The sequence below is a fragment of the Thalassophryne amazonica genome, chromosome 19 (assembly GCF_902500255.1).
Source record: "Thalassophryne amazonica chromosome 19, fThaAma1.1, whole genome shotgun sequence".
Lineage (NCBI taxonomy): Eukaryota > Metazoa > Chordata > Actinopteri > Batrachoidiformes > Batrachoididae > Thalassophryne > Thalassophryne amazonica.
The window spans coordinates 20588803-20598243 of NC_047121.1; positions in this window are offsets into that span (position 1 = coordinate 20588803).

A 9441-nucleotide genomic window follows, 5' to 3' on the forward strand; every position below is an offset into this window, starting at 1 on the left:
CAAAGGGCAATTTAATTTGAGCAGTTCGTTTGAGAGAAAAAAAAATAAATATAATAACAATATATAACAACAATAAAACTAATAATAAAAAAAAAACAAAAAAACAAATAAAACAGACTTAAGAAGTTAAAATGAATAGCAAGAATAAATAAATAGAAACATGGCAGACCTACGGAGCATTTAAAAGTCGAACCGCCGAAGGATAACGACTTTAAAAAACCGGTTACGTTCTGCACACCGGGGACGCATAACGGCGTACTAAAGGAAGCAGGGAAAACTCTCCTAAAGAACATGACCTGACATAGAAATATGATTTCCAGCCTTCCGGAGGATCTGTTGATTACAAAAAGAGTGTAAGTCTCTTTGTTTTCACTCCGATAATCTTTGAAACAAATTTTAACAATGTTGTTCAGGCTGTTTTCTGTCTTTCACTGAGAGGCTGTGAAACCAGCAGATAAATGAAAAACACAAAAGACTCTCAATAAAAGACTGATAAAACGACAAAGGATTGCAGGTCTAACAGAAAAGAGTTCAGTTTACGGAGAAGATAAATTCTCTGCTGTCCTCGCTTCACAATGGCGTCTGTGTTCACATCAACTTAAATAGTCCCCAGATACTTATATGATGTGACAAGTTCCACTTTTTCCATTGTGTATGATACTCTCCTTGGCCACATCCCTGTTATGTCTGAAGTCAATGATCATTTCTTTCGTTTTGGAAACATTTAAATCCAAAAAGTTGTTATCACACCAACAAATAAAATCTGATAAAACAGCTCCGTGGTCTGATTCTGAACCATGAAGAAGAGACAACAGTACAGTGTCATCAGAAAATTTAACCAAATAACTGTTGTCTTGAGACAACAAGACTACCCAGGAGATCTAACAAAGTCACTGAAGAAAAGAGGCTCCTGAAACAGCCACATCCCAGGTGTGCCTACATTGTCCTTGTGCACAGTGAGGACCTGCCAGGCCTGGAGAACTGACTGGTAAAAAAACTGAGGTACGTGTCCCGATGACCTCCCGCAGATGTAGGAGGAACAGATGTTTGTCATACCCAAAACCTGCCTCCTTCCTCAGCAGGACGCCTGCCGTATCCTGCCAGCTCAGTCCAGAGGTGTACAACAGTCTCTGAGCAGCCTACAACCTGAAGGTCGACACCCGAGTAGAAATGTCCACCAGCCCCTGTCCTCCTTAATGAACCGGCACGTACAACACAGGAACACTGATCCAGTGATGGCCTGACCAGAAACAGTCCACCAGTAACTGCTGCAACTGCTCAATAAGGCCCGTGGTGGAGGGAGGACAGTTTGTGTAACCGCTCCAAAGCACCAAGTTATTAGCGACCAGAACTCGCCCCATATAGGACATCTGGGGCAGCAACCATTGCCATTTGGACATTCTGGCACACACATTCTCCACCAAGCTCTCCCAATTCCTCCCCAATACCCATCCACCCCCAGAAACTCACCCAGATTTTCACACCCTCCACTCCCCACCGTGGACCATGTGACAGGCAGGGAGCAGCCCTTTCCTGCCACCTCCCCATCAGGACAGCCTCATTCTTCTCCCAGTTTATTCTTGCAAAGGTTCCCATCTCATAGAGCCATAAACTGTCTAATAACCCATCAACGTCCACCTGATTCGTGACAAAACCTTGATGTCATCTGCATAAACTATCAGAATCTGCATTTTGGTTGGTATGTGTCCTATTTTATTTTATTTTGTTTGCTGTGTGATCTGTCTGTTTGCTTGTTTTATTCTTCTGCTTGAGTTTTCCTCTGTTCTGCTCTTTCTTGTCTCTCTCTTGGTGGTGAGTGTTCCTTTCTGTCTGGCCACACTCTGGTTCTCGGAGCACACACCTGTTCTTGATTTGCAGTTAATCACCTGGGTGCTTTATAAGCCTCACAGTTGCCGTTGTCCCATACTAGATCAATGTGCCTTGTGCCTTCCTTCCAGCTCTGTACATGTTTTTCCTTGCTACCTAGCTTCATCGTGTTTTTTGACCACCTGCCTGTGTACCTCGACCACGCCTAAGCTTGATGTTTTTTGTACTGTTGCTCATCTTTGACTGTCTGCCAGTGTACCGACCTCTGCTTACGTCTCAAGTAAATGCCTTAAAACTACAGAGCTGTGTTTCTTTGTCCTGCATTTGTGTCCAGCCTGCTTTGCCGATTAAACCTGATATAAGCAGAGCGCACCAGGGGAGAAGACAGTTGAAAACCCGACAAAACAAGGCCAGACAGTTTGGCCCTAATGCGACACAAGAGTGGCTCCATGGGTAAAGAGTATAGCTGACCTGGGCAAGCAGCCAGCCACAAAGCTCTTCCTGCAACACCTCCATAAAATTAGCACTGAGAAATCCCCAGAAGTGTACAAAAAAAAATCCACTGGTAGTCCCTCAATCCCTGGAGATTTCCCAGACCCCATCTGTTGCACCGCCATTGTCAATTCATCCAGTGTGATGGGGGAGTCCAGGCCTCTCGCTCCGAGGCCACCAACCGGGGGAGATCTCTCAGAAGGGTAAGTCGCACAGGCGTCATCACAGTCCACAGCACTGTAGGAGCCAGGAGAAGTCCATAGCATGTCTCTGCATCTCCACTGAATCACCTGTCACCTGTCCGTCTGGAAGGCAAAAACAGGTCATCACCATCTGATGAGAGGTCCTCTTCTCCAGACTGAAGAAGAAGGAACTGGGTGCATCCATGTCCTTGATGTTCACAAAGTGAGTCCTCACCATTGCCCCTTTCACCCTCTCCTGTAACAGGGCACCCAGCTCTGCCCTCTTCCCCTGCAGCAGACCACGCTGGTCGTGATCCCCAGCTGTATGTAGGTTGGCCTGAATGTCCATAATGTCCTTCTTGAGTGCTGCCATGGCTACCTTGACCCTAGCTGTAGAGTAGAAAGTGTATTGTTGACACAAAACCTAAGTTTTGCCAGCCTCCCACCACTGACTCACTGTCCCAAATTCCCCCTTCCTACCCCTCCAGAAACCCCAAAAAGATTAAAATAAAATGCCCTGTCATGCAAACGTTTGGTGTTGAACTTCCAATAAGTGTTGAACCTCTGAGTATGTGAGTGGATATTTCTGTGGTGATGAGATTGATGATCTGAAAATCTAACTGGCTGAATGAAACTCTTGTGTAATCTGTTTGTGAATGAGTGTGACATATAAATCCGGTCAAGCCTGGCTGCAGACACCACCCCATCTGAAACCTGAACCCATGTGTACTGTCTGACCTGTGGGTGTGTGACCCTCCAGGTGTCCAATAAATCCACCTCATGTAAAAAGTCAGCCAGTGAGACCCGAACAGTGACATATCTACACCGCAGTTGAAGTTGTCCCCAAAAACAAACAGTCACCAGGATCCTGTTGAACCTAAAATGTCCCTCACTTGTTTGAATAACCCCACCCGCTCCGAGCCCTCTTTGTGTGTGTGAATATTCATAAACACAATGGTTAACCCCTCCATCTGAGCCCTGACCACAGAACCCAACCCTGCACAATCTCAGTGGTGGATAAAACCGTGATGTTAAGTTGAGGTGAAAACAAAACCGCCACTCCAGCACTGATGTTGGAGCCATGACTTTGATAAAACTGTCCCCTCCACCACGAGCCCAGTCCACTTTGTTATACACATCAGAGTGAGTCTCCTGCAGGAAGAACACCTGTAACCCCTTTTGTTCAAAGAGCTCAGAGACCAGAGCCCTCCTCCGGCCGTTCCTGCCACCGTTCAGGTTTCAAGAGCCCACCTTCAGATGCTGCATGTAGACTGAGTGGAGTGGAGAACAGAGAGAAAGACAGACAGAGAAGACAGAACACCCAGTGAGACACACTCATACTCTATCTGGTGGATTTACGACCCCTGAAACTTTGGCCCCCGCTTGGACAGAGATTCCTTCCCCAAAGCAGTGATCGTGTTGCTCAGTCTGTACCACTTACCACTTCTTCTCATCCCATCAGGTCCAAGCCAATGAGCTTCCTCAACACTTTAACAGATTTAACAATTTCTCTGTATTGGGAAAGATAATTTGCAACTTTCACAGATTCACCAAAGAGTCATCCAGGAAGCTGTTGATGTCCTGCAGCGGTACAGATCACGACTCTGAGAGAAGGAAATGGTGATGAACATGCTGGATGCAATCATAATCCATGTTCTCATCATTAATGCTTGACTCTGTGGGGGTTTGGGGTTTGCCGTGCCCGGTGTCACCCCGTCAGCCCGTTCACCCTGTCCAATGGTGTAGGAGGACTCACTCGCAGCAGAAACATCAGCGTTGACTGCACAAGGAGCAACAGAAACATCAACAGGACCGACTTTAGAACTCTCAGTCACCGCAGCATCAGTCAACCTAGAATATTCATTTGTCATCTTGACTCTGAAGGACACCTCAAGCTCAGAGACACCTGCTGTGGAGAAACGGCCCTCCTCCTGCATGCTGGGCCCCTCCCACGGACCAGACACCGACACCGGGTCCCTGAGGCCAAAGGCCCTGGAACCAAACCCAAAGCCGCCGACACAACGCCCCAGTCACATTGCGTTTGGTGTGGACATGTGAGACATTCGTGACTGACATCCTCACATTCAATACATTCATGCTTCCTGAACTGGCATAAACCATGCAAAAAGAGTCTTCATGTTTGACTCTGAAGGACCACCTCCAGAATCTGGGTCAGACAGTTCAGGAACATGAACACCTGATGACAGAATGACTGAATATGGTGAAGTTTCTTCACTCATACAGCCCAGTCCCAGTCGCCTTAAAACCACTGACAACCTTCCCATACTGCTGCAGCTTGCTGACCGAGAGCCTCATTCAAACAAACAGAGGAACTCCGGAAATAGTGATTTAGTGGACGGAGCATAGAGAGGAGAAGCCTACAGGTAAGAATCATTCAGATAAACCCCACTTTCAACAAGCTGAGCAGAGAAATGACAGAAAAATCACCACGGTTCTGTTCATCCTGGACGCAAATGTTAATTTTCATGTCCAACCTGCTCGCCAACAGCCAGGAGGACATGTTCCACAGACACAGCCAGGTCAGGGACCACCCTCACCCTGTGACAGACCACCATCCGGCCAAAACCTGCCACAAAAATGACACAAAACCACAACGCAAACCAGTCCAACCAATAAAAAAACAACCAATAACTGAAAATTACAAAAGCACAGAAAAGTAAGAAAAAAACAGCACCTCACACTCTCACCTGTGACTCTCACATGCGCCAAACTCCCAGCATGCACCAGAGAAAGAGGGAGAGAGAGAGAAAGAGAGAAACACCAGCCGGCCCGAGACCCACAGCAGCCAGTCAGAGAGAAAGAAAACGTCAGCTGGCCAGAGAGAGAGACAGACAGACAGACAGACAGACAGAGAGAGACAGCAGCTAGCCACAGACCCACAGCAGCCGGTCAGAGAGAGAGAAAGAGAAGAGAGCAGCCAACCAGAGAAAGAGAGAGAGAGAGCAGCCACCCAGAGAGAGAGAGAGAGAGCAGCCAGCCAGAGACCCACAGCAGCCATTCAGAGAGCAAAGAGAGAGAGAGAGAGCAGCCAACCAGAGAGAGAGAGAGAGAGCAGCCAGCCAGAGACCCCAGCAGCCATTCAGAGAGCAAGAGAGAGAGAGAGAGCAGCCAACCAGAGAGAGAGAGAGAGAGCAGCCAGCCAGAGACCCACAGCAGCCATTCAGAGAGCAAGAGAGAGAGCAGCCAACCAGAGAAAGAGAGAGAGAGAGCAGCCAACCAGAGAGAGAGAGAGAGAGCAGCCAGCCAGAGACCCACAGCAGCCATTCAGAGAGCAAGAGAGAGAGAAGAGCAGCCAACCAAGAGGAGAGAGAGAGAGAGCAGCACCCAGAGAGAGAGAAAACAGCTGGCCAGAGATAGTGAGACACCAGACAGAGAGAGACAGCAGCTGGCAAGGGAGGGCTTAATTGAGTGGACATGCTCATTAATGATGTGAACTTCAAGTGAACATTGTGCAAACAATTCAAAAACAATGCGCGTGAGTGCAACTGAGTGTGTCACTGCACTGCATCAAAGCACAGCTCGTCAGAATGATTACGACGTAAAATCTACCATAAACATACTTTTACAGCTGACACAAGAAGGAATGAACATGCACTGTTTACCAAGCTATTACATATAAGCATTACAATAATTACCTCTTAGACAGTTCCAAATGTGTACTCCACCACATAAGCATGCATGTGCAGACAGAAAGCTCCAGCTGGAGCAGTCCGTTGTGATTCTGGAATGTGATTAGAGGCATTTCAACAGCCAACTCGACAGAAAATGATTATCCACTAAATATAATTATTTTATATACGCAGCATCCAACGCACAAAGCATGGCATCCAGTGTAACAAAGCATGGCGTCCAGCTGGGAATACAGTGGTGGGATCATCACAACAATGTCTGTGCCAGTGTGCAGATCAAGGTCATGCAAGTGTCAGGGTACCTTAAGCGTGTGCCTGAAAAGTTGAAGGTGCTTTTTACTTTCTGTGAATGTTTTGATCAAGAAATTGTGTTTCATTATTGCTTCTGACACAGTTCAACAAAGTCCAGAAGGAAGAGAGAACATCTCTGCTATTCAAATGTAAGGAAAGTGTCTCCAAAGACTCCATCAAGAGGTCAAAGCTGTGGAGGAGACCTTCATTTGGTTAAATGTCCTGAGAGTACAGCTCACCTGTTGTCTTTATCCTACACCAGGTGCTGCTCTACCAAATTAAACCAAATCTTTTAAAAGAGCAATTATTTTATTATTTGAAAAAGTTATATCTTTTTATATTTTAACATTTAATTAATGAATCATTAAACATGTCCATGAAGTCAAAGTTCAGTCAAAAGGCACAGGTAGAAGAAGCCCCACTCTTATTGTGCTCAAAGGATTCACTTTCACTAGAAAAGTCAAATTCACAATTTAGAAATTACTCTGTCATGATTCCAACATTAACAGCAGTCACATAGTCAATGAGAATATAATTAAATGGTGAAATGATTAAATTCATCACGAGGTTTATGTGACATGACAGCCCAGTGTCATGCTTTTAGGAATTGATGTTGGAGACCAGTGAATAGTCACAATTGGATAGGGACAGTTAAAGAGAGGCCGTATTATCTCTCTGCCTAACCCAAACATGGCAACCTTATCAGCTACTAAAGGGCAAAATGCCCCACTGTTTTCCTCCAGAAGGATTTCAAAAGCCTTGGTAAAGCATTTGGCTCCCTCTCCATTTGCCCTCCCCAATAGATTGTATGCACACACGGACAGAGACTGATATGAACTCATCTGCACACATGACACACGTCCCCCACCCCTACCCTCCTTTGTGTTTTTGTCCCCACCTCCAACCCACCCCTGCCTCTGCTCTGCCACTCCGGCACAGCTGCAGTGCCCCCACCTTCCCCACCCCCAAGCTTGGCTGCGCGGGACTCTGCTGCACTCTACATTCACTTTGCCTCAATTTGGATGATGACTGCTTCAAAGTTTAGCGTACATAAACAAATCAAATGTATATGGACGGTTGTTTTAATTCACCTGCCATTATTACGTTCAACCAGTAATAACTGTGGATTAATTGCTGTATTTCTGAGGTAAGTGGGTGTGAAGATAATTTAATTGCAATTGTTGTAATGACAATAAATCATCATTCATTCATTCATTCCACACAGTATCATGAAATAACATTTTTAACAATTTTAGAAAATGCTGTGTATAAATTTGCAGTTTTGACGCTCCTCTGACACACATTTTTCACATTTCTGCACTCTGGCTTCTGTGTTTTGGTCTGATGCATTGTTTTTATTGGATGTGCAAAGTTAGGTCACAGTATGCAGCAGTGAAAGTTGGATTGAGCTGAACTTTGACCACCATGGATTTGATGTCAAAAGGTGGTGCTTGCTTCCGATGGAGTATTGCGCCAACTTCGTTTTTGCGTGCCACGACAGTGTTTGCATGATGTTTCTCATTGAAAATAATGGGCTTTAGTGGGATGTGTGCTGTGTTTGTTTACTTGGTGCGAAAGGCCCATAAGTAGAAATAAGTCAGATACTGTGAACCTGTCATGGTGGTGCCTGTCCTTCCTTTTAAACTGGCCTGTTCCAGGCACTCAGCACTGTGCTACCAAGGAAACAGATGCTAGTGAAAAGATTTCTGTCTCATTATTGGAAAATTTTAGAGTGCACAAAGACCACCATAGTTCCCTGAAGTGAATCAGTGCAGCAAAAAAAAAAAAAAAGTTTGTTTTTTTTCCAAGAAGTTTATTTTGTTTAATGGTTGTTTCCTCTTGTATTGTACAACCCCAGTTCCAATGAAGTTGGGACATTGTGTAAAATGTAAATACAAACAGAATACAAAGATTTGCAAATCCTCTTCAACCTATATTCAATTTAACACACCACAAAGACAAGATATTTAATGTTCAAACTGATCAAATTTATTGTTTTTGTGCAAATATTTGCTCATTTTGAAATGGATGCCTGCAACACGTTTCAAAAAAGTTGGGACAGTGGTATGTTTACCACTGTGTTACATCACCTTTCCTTCTAACAAGACTCAATAAGCGTTGGAAACTGAGGACACTAACTGTGAGTGTCATGATTGTGTATACGTAAAAGGAGCATTATCAAAAGGCTCAACCGTTCAAAGCAAAAATGGGGTGAGGGTCACTACTTTGTGAACAACTGCATGAAAAAAATTGTCCAACAGTGTAAGAACAATGTTTCTCAACATTCAATTGCAAGGAATTTAGAGATTCCATCATCTACAGTCCATAATATAATCAGAAGATTCAGAGAATCTGTAGAACTTTCTACACATAAGCGGCAAGGCTGCAAACCAACACTGAATGCCTGTGACCTTCGATCCCTCAGGCGGCACTGCATTAAATACCAACATCATTGCATAAAGGATCTTACCGCGTGGGCTCAGGAACACTTCAGAAAACCATTATCAGTTAACACAATTTGTCGCTACATCTACAAGTGCTAGTTAAAACTCTACCATGCAAAGTAAAAGCCATACATCAACAACATTCAGAAATGCCGCCGCCTTCTCTGGGCCCAAGCTCATTTGAAATGGACAGACGCAAAGTGGAAAAGTGTGCTGTGGTCTGATGAGTCCACATTTCAAATTGTTTTTGGAAATCATGGACGTTGTGTCCTTCGGACAAAAGAGGAAGAAGACCATCCAAGCAACGTCTTTTTGCACGGATGTCCCAGCTTATTTCTGTTGTGGGCTGGGGTGTTTGGGTGGCTTGGTTTTTGTTTTCTGTTTCTCCCACCAGGTGGTATGCATTCAGGACTGAGTGCTGAGCATTAGGACCTCACCCTGAACACCTGAGGCTTGTTTTCACATGCAGGTCATCAGGACTCACAGCTGTGGTGTATTTTGTCTTAATCAGAGATTGCTGCATTTAAACCTTGAATGCACAGTGTGTGATTGCCA